Source organism: Stylophora pistillata, chromosome 7 (assembly GCF_964205215.1).
Source record: "Stylophora pistillata chromosome 7, jaStyPist1.2, whole genome shotgun sequence".
NCBI lineage: Eukaryota > Metazoa > Cnidaria > Anthozoa > Scleractinia > Pocilloporidae > Stylophora > Stylophora pistillata.
Genome location: NC_142525.1, coordinates 18,612,316 through 18,623,451, shown reverse-complemented (window position 1 = coordinate 18,623,451; position 11,136 = coordinate 18,612,316). Strand labels below are relative to the sequence as shown.

The following is an 11,136-nucleotide window of genomic DNA, read 5'->3' as shown; positions in this document are numbered from 1 at the left end:
CGACCAGAGTCTGCCAGTAGATTTGTGAAATTCAGTGCTGACTCCCTGAAGATTACTTTTGTCGTGCATTGTAATAATAATTCATTATAATAGCAATTTTCAGGCACAATATAAATTAACATTAACAACTGTCCTCGGTCTGTACGTCAAAACTCACTTGAGAATACAATTGCTTTTACCGGTGTTCATATCTGTACCCAGAAACATGCAGAAAAAAGGTATCGATCTTTTTTACTGCTTAAAACAGACAAACCTAAAAAATAGTTCAAACTTTATTGAAAGATTTGTCAGTAAGTGACATTAATTTACAAGTTGTTCTTAATTACATGAAATCATCAAAATTTCCCAGGTACTAAGTTGACATTCTCCATAAACATCACTCCACTGATTCTTGAGAAGCTCTTCTTTACTCTAAATTCGTTTCTGGGAGGAACAAATGGAGAAACAGCAGATAGGAGAGTACAGCTGGAGACTAGTGAACTAAACAGTAACTACTCTCAAAGCCAACAACTACAAATCACACTCTAACTAGTATGGTTGCACTAACAGAACTTTTTTAAGCACCCTACTTGATTGCTTAAAATAATGAAAAAGGAACAAATATAATAAAAGACACTGCTTGCTTAGATAACTTACTTTGCTTGCTCTCAAATTTCATTGAAAAGCTATCTTACTACAACTTCAGTGACAGCCAATTGACTACCTTTCCTGGTTTTCCTTTGCTTTTTTTCCCTTTCTTCTTGAGACCTGAGCCAAGCTTGTTGATTTCAGCAAAAATTGAAGAATTTAATCTGTGTGATACATTGATTTTCATAGGACTCAAGCCACCTTAGGATGAACAGGAAATATGGATTCACTTGAGTATCAAACAAACATTCTATAATTCTTTTTTAACACATTTGTTCAAGAGAGATTAAATATACCCTGTCTGGAGTAATGCACCAGCTGTCATACAGGGAGTCAACTCATGACCTCCTTTATTAGACACATGTTTTTTCCTAAGATCAGCAGTACTGAAAATTTGATGTTTTGCTGTTTGCTGAAGGAAATCATGCAAAAGTCTTGACCTGGTAAGAATGCTTTCCCATGTAGCCTGCACTCATAGTTACAACCAATGAAGTTCAGACTGGTTGGATAGGGCTCCTTCTTAGATTGTTAACCAGAAGACCCTATATCATGCCTTGTTTTTCATTTTTTACCCAAATACTTCACCCTAGATTTAAAGAGATTCATTATCACAGTACAAAATTTCTTTTGTTATAATCTCTGTTTTATTTGGAAGATCAATTTCAGGTATGTAAATCATGTAGCTTGTACTTGATTTCTTGAGGGTTGACTTTTGTTAAAATGTTTATAATAGTAAGGTGAAGACTAATCAACACTTACAAATAAGATCGACCTGAAAAAACCATTTATTTACGCCTTACTTATTACCATGCTTTGGCTATCTCAAAATCGGAGACATAATTGCATTCTAAGAGGACTTTTATGTTGCATTTACATCTGTACTTCCTAATCTAGACCAAACGTTTTGAACATCATTCAGCTTGTCTATGATGAAATTTGCCATAGTTTCATAACCTGCTTTGCTCCTCAGTGTGACTTTTCATGGATGTTTGTTCTGCTTTAATATCACCTTCATGGGTTACAAAATTTTTTCACTTATCTGGCTACACTGCATGCCAGGAATGGAATAGTCAAGGACCATAGACCTTAATAATGACAAAAACACAACCCACTTCACAGAAAAAGGTTTGATGCCAAATTCCTATAGAGCAATGTCTACTTTTTTATGTGAGGACAATTCATTTGTGGAAAAAAGACTGACTGCTTACTTTATGAGTTCACGTGATGAGTTATTTGATATTGAGGAAGCCTTTTTGGGCTTTTTTCACATAACTCAATTTTTTTAAGTTTTAGTTGCAAACAGGCAATTGTAAATACAGTTCATGAAGAGAGCCTTGTTTTCACAGTGAGCATCAGGTTGAGGTAACTAACTTCCGTTATCTCCATTCTTATACTACAAATGAATTGTATGAAGTATCTCATATCAAAGAGCACAAATTGCTTGCAGACATTGAATATGGTAGTATCAAACTATTTCTCTGAGGTGTGCTGTGCAAATTTGCCAGTCTTGGGGACTTGGCTCCTAGACTTAAAAGAGTGCTGTAATTGGGGGAATGTTACAAAGGTAATGAGCTGTCTGAAAGCAAGGGATTCATGACGTTTTTGCCATCTGTGTTACCAAATGTCACATCCTCTTATTCTTACTAACCTTCCTTTCTATCCATGAGAGCCTCAAGGATCTCTCTTCCACCAAGGTCACCAATAGCATTATCATCTAGATCAAGTTCTTGTAAGCTTTCAGAGTGTGTTATAAGTCTGCAAATCAATAGGACACAAATAACAACTAGACTGCTCAATAGACATATCTGTGCTCATCAGTTTGTTTCCCCTTTACCTGTTACTTGTCGTTAATGATTTTTCCCGTTTAAGAAATCCCCTTGTATACCTATTACCACTCAAAACACGATTGCTGTTTTTACAATACACTAGTAAAATGCCTACTGTGCTGGGAATTTGTTGTTTAAAGCAGTATAACCTCTGCTGTGGCTGCATATAATGACAGTGTCTTTAAACCAGAAGTCCACGATCTTGGCAACTCTAGCTACTGAAATATGAAATTTGTCTTGCATCTGTTTTTTACACAAGCTAAAACAAGAATATACTTCAAACTTCATGATGAAGGGAGACTTAGGATTCGACAATAAAGATGTTTGTAGAAACCTAGAAAAAATACCTGGATTTCATTTGTACATGTAAATTACAGAAATTAATTACAACAATCAAATTTTCTTGTTAGTTTTAAAGTTGAGTTGATGTTTCCATTACCCTTAAAGAGGTTGGAAAGTTTTAAATGGTATCTCATGTCAGCCAATGAATGGGTTTTTTGGAAGTATGAATTGTAGCAACATTTTGACATGAAACAAAATAACAAACATTACTGATCTGAAAAAAGTATGAATTTGACCTTCCATTAAGACTTTCACCAGTTCACTATGACAAAATGTTAACATGAAAGTTTTTGAAAAGGCTTGGATATTTGTTGAAATTAAATAGCTCAACATGCAGCAACTCAAGTTATAAATTGAATGCACAGTCCTGTCTCCCATTTTTAGTTGTGGGTAAGTGACGCATAGAAACAACTATTAGAATGGGGCAGAATATGTACTCAGATGACTCAGACGTAAATAAATTGATATGTCGATGGCAGACCAATTGATAGCAACCTTCTGAAATTATATGGGAATGCCGGCCTTTATCACATTTCCAAAGTAATGCCGTGACGTTAAAATTTAACTTGACCTTTCGTCTCAGTTAGCACATGTGTAACTGTTGAGTCAAAGCTCTTTGAAAGACTAAAGGAGGAAATGGGCAATTAGGAATATTCCAAAATAGTACAAATCATCATGAAAGTGATTGCTAAAAGGTGATTGCATGACACGTACTCAGTAAGTTAATTGTAAGATGACATAATGTTATCATTATTTTCAGTTCTAATTGTGGGAAGATCCTTGCTTTTCTAGTTTAATTACCATCTTTAAAAATCATACAACTTGTGACTAATTCCTTACATTATATCAATGTTGAGTCTGGATATCACCATTTGTAAGAACACCACAAACTAATGAGAGCTTGAGCCTGAGTATTTAATGCCATCCAAATAACTTTACATGTTACAATGTTGGTATTAATACAGTGTCGCTATTTGCAACTGAAATTTTTATGCATGCAATCACACAACTGCAAACAAAGGAAGTCAGGTTACACACTCCCCTGCTACAACTAAATAAACTTTTGAGGGCTTATTTAAGGTACAAGGAATAAATAAAATTATGGTGAAATGTTACAATTCATACAAAGTCGAAAGTCTCAATGCTAAACCTGAAAAACATTACAATCATCAAACCCTATGCATCCCTGCAGAAAAAAGGTCAGTTTCTGCCATAACTTCTCCTAGACATTTGTACTTACAGGAAATTAGTAATTTTTGTCACTATACTGTAGGTACCACTGCAGTAACAGTAGTTCTGCCAAACACACAAACATTTTTTTCAATTATCTCATTGCTTATGACTGCATGACTGTGCAGTTCATATGGAAGGTGCATTCCTGTTCAGGGACTGACATTTTAATTATCTCAGTAATTGTCAGAATTTCAAGCCAAGATGTAACAACTAATGTGATCAAGTTTCCTCATTGGTCACCTTTGTTACTGTCAAGTTCACTTCTTTTGGGCTATCTTCATCTGAACCATCCTGTTTCATGAAAAAACATCAAATGTTACTCACATATTCAAATATTTAACTGAATCAAGAGTTTTTGTAACCTGCTTCCTCTAATTGTGCCCCAGAAACAGTAATCGATGTTGAAGAGAAAGGAATAGAGTTATTGAAACATTCCATTTTACAAGAAAAACATTTTGTGAATTAAGCTATTAATTGTAGGCAGGTAAGGGCTTTATTGGGTTTTATTAATTGTCTGTTAAATTATTAGCAGAGGGATTTCAGGATGCAAGTTTTTTTCTCCAGTTGAATATATATTAATTCTCTCACCTTTCCTACAGTTATAGCAAAACCTACACATAACTTGGCATATAACTATGATTACCTTTCCATGTTAAAAAAAAAAACACCATAATGGGACATAAGATATGCATACATTTAATGTGATTATCTCACCAAGTTTGAATGTAGATTCCAAAATCTAATGAACTTGCTGTTGAATAGGAAAAACCTCAGTGGGTTTTTCCTGCCAGACTATCATTCTGATTATCACAAATCAATCACAAAACCAAATCTCTCCAAATTTTATGATCATCAACCACTTCAGTGTGACTTTTTTGATGATGTGTACCTTGTCCTTAGGGCCAGTTATTTGAAGTATCTAACTTTTACTAGCTGACATCTGAGAAGAATCAAGACCATACTGACAAGTTGCCACATTTTAGGTAATCCCTACAACTGATTACATTTATTTGACCAAAAACATGAAGGACATTGGAGAAAATTAACAAGCACAATTCAAGTTTCCCTTCTTCAGTAGTCTGCGATCTTTTCCTAATTTCACTGTTTTTATTCATTTGTTTGTTTGCTTTTCTAACAGTCTTTGAGTAAACTATTGTTACTAATAAATGTAAGGGGCAAATAAAATGTGAAAGACATTCAGTTTTATATATGTAGAGAATTGTTGAATATATCACTCAGAGTTCTCATATCAAGGACTTGAAATTCTGCAAAAATTTACTTGTATACTTTGCAGTAGTAATTATGAAAAGATTTAAATAATTAACTTCCTTATCTCTGACAACTTCTGTATCTGCTTTCAAAGAAAAATATTTCCCACGAAATTTAAAAAATTAGACACAAAAGCTACCAGCAGCAGGTTTTCCCATTGTAAGTGTTTCATAACATCAGATTTTCATCACATTTATTTATTGTTTTTATATTTTGTTTTATGTATTTCAAAGCATAAGTGGATTTTGATCATTATGATGTCAATTAAATCCCTTTTTAAAGTGCATGCCCCTGAGACGAAAATTGACCATTTTATTTGTGCCTAAATTGTTTACACAATGTTGAATTGGGTCAAGTTAAGACCCTTTCTGCCATTAAAAACTCAAAACAAACCTTCGATGACCAATTTTTACCGCTTCAAAGTCCTCCAAAAATTGTCCACCATTGCTGAAAACATGTTCCAGCCGAGCCCACAAAAACGTCATCATGACATCAAAGGCTCAACAAACTTATATTGCTTTGCCTTATATCACAACTCTCTTTGTTCGCTGCACAGAGAAACACACATATTACTTTTTTGAGAACTGTTTCGTTGTCAGTCGGGAAATGTCGACTTTTTCAGACAATGAATTGTCCCAGAAATCATCTGAAGCTTCTGTGGATAGTTTTGCGCTGACAAACAATGACTTTTTGCCATGCGAATAGATAAACACAGAATGGCACAGACTCCCCAAGTGGCTTTTGTGGTCGCATCACTTTATCGCCTTCGAACTGTATTTTTGCTTGTCGTAAGGGATTTTCCTTGGTTTGTAAGAAATGATCAGGTGATTAGTAAAAATAGTTTTCGGCAATGGCTATATAATTGTGTACCCGAAGGCGGATATTGGGAGTTTGTGAAAGCCATTTTGTAAGCCATCAACGTGTTTTCCCCGATGGCACCTTCGGAGTCATAAATAGCTTTTGGTGCCACTGCATAATAAACATGAAGTGAATTATGCCAAATAAACAAGAGCCAACATTTAATAAAATATGGTTTTCTAAAATTGTACAAAAAGTTTGAAATGTGCTGCAATTTCATGGAACATATACGAATCACTTAAGAAATTGAAAGGGTGTAACTCAATGAATTCAACAGAAAATATCCAAGTAGGTTATGGACATGGTTCATGAATTGTAAACTGATAATGTAAAAATATTTTGCTGGAATTCGGCTTTGATTATTTGTGGTGTTGATATGAATTTATCGTTCATGATAACTTATGAAAGTCCGTGGGTGTAACTCGACAAATTCAACAAAAAATAACCATTAGGTTACGTAAATAGATTCATGAGCTGTACACAGATAATGTGAAGAACTGCTCTTGAATTTGAAAACAGTAAGCAATGTCTATCAATTACGCTTACCATGTGGTTAACCACCTGATCACAGCTCACGTGTTTCTTGCAAAATGCAAATAAATTTCAAAGATTGATTCTTCCAGTTCCAATGTTTGAAGAAAAATTACCGTATCACAAGCAAGTTCATCATAACCCAAGCATCAAGTGCTTTTTAGTTGAGATGTGCAGAGAAAGTGGTCCTATGTTTTGAGAGACAATTACCATTTCCTGTAGTTGGAACAAACCAAGTAGAAAGCATGGAAACACAGCAATGAAAATTTACCATGCTCAAACAATGTAGTTCACTATTTTTGTGGTCAAACAAACTCCATGAAACCCATGAACATCCCTGACTCAACATCTTTTTATTTCATTTTTCAGAAAGGCTATTGCCTCGGTTCTTTGGATAAGAATTAACACGAATCTATGACCAAATGAGATTTTTTAAAAAAAAAAAAGAATAACAATTAAGTGTTTGCTGAAGAGCAAATGATGGAAGCTTGCTTGTGCTGTTCACTATTATTTGAAACCTTTTAAGGAAAAATACTTGTCCAGATTTCAAGAGAAAATAATCCCTAAGTTAATATCTTTTCACCAAACCTCCCGAATTACACATTTGGAACAAAACAATTAGGAGAATACGAACAGTCTAAAATGTTGTCAAGTGATTGATGAACCGGTGCAAAGGTTTCAAACTACAAATGCTAAATAATTTTACACAAACTCCAATTTTTGCCTTCAATCATCAAATAACAATGAATTGTGAAGGACTAGTGAAGCTAGTATCTAATGATGATTGATAAAAAGTTTTGAAATTTTTCTGGGCCTCAGGGTGGGAAAAAGCTAATATTAGACTCAACTTACCTCCTCTCCTTTCTCGGCTCCATTGTAGTTTGCTTTCTCTAAGTTGTTGACTGCATCTTTTCCGTCAGTTTTCTGGAGCTCTCTGTCTTTCCTTTTCATGTTGCTCTTCCCCAGATACTCACCCTCTCACATGAGCTTTATATCATTTTTCATGTTCCTCTTGCTGTGTGCCTGCCCATTTTTCATGTAATTTCTCTTTCGCATTTCCTTTTTCCGACTCACTCACAACTGTTACTTCTCTTTCCTGCCTATTTTCACTCAAATAGTTTCACCACAAACTTGAGTTAAAACGATTTCTCTGGTGGACTTAGCTTTAGCTACGAGTATAGCTTCTTTGCAAGTAGGTTGCAAAATACTGCAGCTGAGTATCAATGATATTGAACTTGTTGATTACAACATACTGGCTATCAGTAAGGATTCCCACCAAAAAACTCTTTGCTTCACTTGATGGCTAGATTGGAGCATGCAATGCAGTTGGCTGTGCATGCCAAAAGTTGCACCTTCAATGAGCGTTTCTCTTTTATTATTTTCTACAAGTATGGCGCTATGCTGCATCCACTTCACGCATTGCAAGCTTCACTACTATTCCTTTTTACCAAATAAACTGAAATTTTACCATTTAAAATTACCAAAAAACAAAACAAAATCACAACATGCAATTAAGCTACCTCTGAGGTGTGTGTAATAAATAGTTTGGCACTGATTTTTTTTTAAAAATTTCAAAAATATGTATTTCAGTTTTATTTTCAATTATAATCTTCTGTAGGAGGGTCATCTAGCATCTGTGATACTGTTTCGTATCACCTCCAATAAATAATTTTAATTACTATCATTATCATCATGTGTATGTCTCATAACTGTCAGCACCAACTGTTTAGAGAGATCTCCATAATTATATGCATATTTGATATTACTGTTTAATTAATTGGACAGGTTGCACCTACTTTCTGAACATTTTCATACACATGACAGGCCCAAGAGTTGAACCCAATCCATGCCCATCAATGCCATTGTTCAACAAGTGAAGTTTCTGAATCCAAGGCCCCACTACTGGTGGGGGAGAAGGCTCTTTCTTCTTCTTTGCACTTTTCTTTTTTTTCCCTTTCTTTCCCATTTTTCCAGTAGATGGCATTCGAGAACTTGCACTAAAAGGATGAAAGGTAAACTTAATTTGACAAGTGACTGCATTTGACCCCTAAAGCATCCAGTAAACTAATATCCTTGTGAGTTTTCGAATACAGCTTTCCAAACTCTTCATTTGACATATCCTCTCACCTTTTCTTGAAAAATATTGATGTAAATGGATATCTGTTGAGCTCTTGGTAGTAAATAACTAATTGATATGCAAGAATGATGCAGTCAATCTGAAAATTTCTGCCAATTGCAAAGGCTATTCCAAATAAAATGACAGCATTAGGAGAGGAAATAAGGTTTTCGCTATTTAAAGATGTCATGTACAATCCAAAAAGAGAAATTTCACATTTGAGGAAAAAGTGTTTATGAGGCCCTGCCTCATAAACACAAAAATTGTTGACAGTTGTTGTTTCATAATCATTCTATTGTTTGCTTATTCTACTCTCTGTAATGAGTAGTAATCTGTATGAATAAAGTATCTAATGAGTAATCTGCAGTTCCTTGTAATGAACAAGGAAAGATCCATATTTGGTTGGAAAGTATACATCTTCAAAGCTCCAAGCTAGCAAATGGCACCTATGCTTTTCTATAGTTTTTGCTTATTCATCAGTACTACAGTACTAACAGTGTGTATACAGCACTATACAGTATTTGTTTTATGCTTCCGTCCAGAAGCCAGAGGCATGAAATCTTCATCTTCTTTTTTCATTCTGGCTGGGTCAGAACAGTATTTACTCGGCCTTCCCATGGAACGCCTGAGTTATAAATTGGGCTTCGTTATTTTTGTTTATATATTTTCGTTCGGAAGCCAGATGATGCAAGATGGTACTAGTGTGCTGCGTTGTTCATACCTAGTTTAACATATCAGCGCACTAAACAAATGAATAACAAGCTGCAATGTGATATCCATACCAAGTGCTGCAGTACTAAAATAAACGTACTTGCCAGCACACTAAACAAATGAATAACAAGCCACAATGAGATGTCTGTACCGAGTACTACAATACTAGCGTATTAAACAAATGAACAAAAAACCATGATGAGATGTCTGTACCAAGTACTACAGTACTAGCGTATTAAACAAATGAATGTTTGTACCGAGTACTAAGGTACTAACGTATGAAACAAATGAACAATAAGCCATGATAAGATGTCCGTACCAAGTACTAAGGTACTAACGTACTAAACAAATGAACAACAAGCTGCGTTGAGATGTCTGTATTGAGTTTTAAGGTAATAACGTACTAAACAAATGAATAACAAGCTGTGATGAGATGGGTGTTACGAAAACTAAGACCCTTGAAAACTAAGACCAAAGACCCGTCTTAGTTTTCGAAATTATGAAAACTAACACCCCCCTAAAATCGAATCCATCGAAATATAAAGTCAAACTGTAACCAAAACAAGTCTAATTTGTCAAATTATCTCCTGTCGGATCCTTTCCACTGAGTTTTAGGTCTAATTTAACGGTAAATTTAAGGGTCTTAGTTTTCGTAATTTTGAAAACTAGCAAGACCCCAGCCACCAAACCATTCTGTAAAAATTATACAGAGTCGAATTACGACCATTCAAAGACTATAATTCATAAGACAGCCAAAAACTACTCATGTCTCAAAGAGTTATAGGATACTGCAAATCAACAGTTCTATTCACCAGTAAAAAAAGGGCTGATGGAGTTTCACAGGCCGGGTTAATGCTTTATTTACAATTGCTTTAGATGACTCCTTAGATAATTCTAAGTGGCCAACCTTCCAGGTTTACTCCTAACAGAAACTGATGATGATGCTCTTGACACTGACGACATGGCTGATGCCACACCAGGTACAGTTAATGCATTTGAGTCAGCGATTTCCCCATCCTTTCTCTCTGCACGCTCAATAGCTTCCATTTCAGCTGTGTCAGCGATGAGCTTTATAAGTTCAATCACCCCTTCACACTCCAGAAAATTGCCATCAAGATAGAGATCTCTGTGTAAAAATAAAAACACTTCCTGATATTTCATAAAATAAGCAGCACTTGAGGTCTTAACTAGCCTTGCGATACTAGAGCGCTGCACTAGTATCGCAGAGGTCAGTGGTTTGAATCCCGTACAGGCCTGAAATTTTTTTCAGGTCTGATTTTCACTATTGCTCAAATAGTGCTTTACTGCGAAGGATCGTGCATATATACGTTTCATAACCGCAGTTCATACATATGTTTCATATGTTTGTTGTTGTTTGATTTATCATCTACGGGTTTATGTCGAATTAATTTGATGGCCTGCTCCCAGTTGGCTTGTTAGCTCAATTGGTAGAGCGCTGCACTAGTATCGCAGAGGTCAGTGGTTCGAATCCCGTACAGGCCTGAAATTTTTTTCAGGTCTGATTTTCACTATTGCTCAAATAGTGCTTTACTGCGAAGGATCGTGCATATATACGTTTCATAACCGCAGTTCATACATATGTTTCATATGTTTGTTGTTGTT

The 11,136-nt window shown here is 35.2% G+C and overlaps 1 long non-coding RNA gene and 1 other non-coding gene across 4 annotated transcripts in view; both read right to left on the bottom strand.

Moving 5' to 3' along the window:
- Window positions 1–259: 259 nt before the first annotated feature.
- LOC111334634 (uncharacterized) overlaps window positions 260–11,136 on the bottom strand; it is a 38,153-nt gene continuing 27,276 nt past the window's right edge. The window contains exons 7-11 of the transcript XR_015989128.1: window positions 10,421–10,639; window positions 8,483–8,683; window positions 2,276–2,382; window positions 704–828; window positions 260–423 (exon numbers count right to left, since the gene is read on the bottom strand). This is a non-coding gene — a transcript (uncharacterized LOC111334634). The remainder of the gene's footprint in view (window positions 424–703; window positions 829–2,275; window positions 2,383–8,482; window positions 8,684–10,420; window positions 10,640–11,136) is intronic.
- Window positions 3,690–8,476, bottom strand: LOC111334635 (uncharacterized). Of its 3 annotated transcripts, none has more exons than XR_015989130.1 (3): window positions 7,539–8,476; window positions 6,702–6,902; window positions 3,690–5,845 (listed from the first exon to the last, which is right to left on the bottom strand). It is a non-coding gene; the product is annotated as an uncharacterized LOC111334635 (long non-coding RNA). The 3 variants fall into 3 exon arrangements; XR_015989131.1 differs by having other exon boundaries at window positions 3,690–4,319; XR_015989132.1 differs by lacking the exon at window positions 6,702–6,902 and having other exon boundaries at window positions 3,690–4,319.